Source organism: Halyomorpha halys, unplaced genomic scaffold (assembly GCF_000696795.3).
Source record: "Halyomorpha halys isolate HHAL.00 unplaced genomic scaffold, Hhal_1.1 Scaffold285.1, whole genome shotgun sequence".
Taxonomy (NCBI): domain Eukaryota; kingdom Metazoa; phylum Arthropoda; class Insecta; order Hemiptera; family Pentatomidae; genus Halyomorpha; species Halyomorpha halys.
The window spans coordinates 188,448-188,714 of NW_027114449.1; positions in this window are offsets into that span (position 1 = coordinate 188,448).

Genomic DNA, 267 nt, shown 5'->3' on the forward strand with positions numbered 1-267 from the left:
CTCAATGATAAGGCTCATGGCTACTAACTCCAAGAACCCGGGTTCCATTATGGCTGTGGGAGATAATTATTTTCTGTGTGAGTCATCCCTGTGGGTTCGAGAGCACTCCAGAGTCCACTTAGCCTCATTAAGTAGTTACCCTTAATTTAGTAAGAATCTGACCAAATCACCCCCTTGCACAACTGGTGGTCTATTAACAATACTCCCTTTCAAAGTACTACACCTCTTACCCTTCACCAGTCGTAGCAGTACAGATTTATTTATATT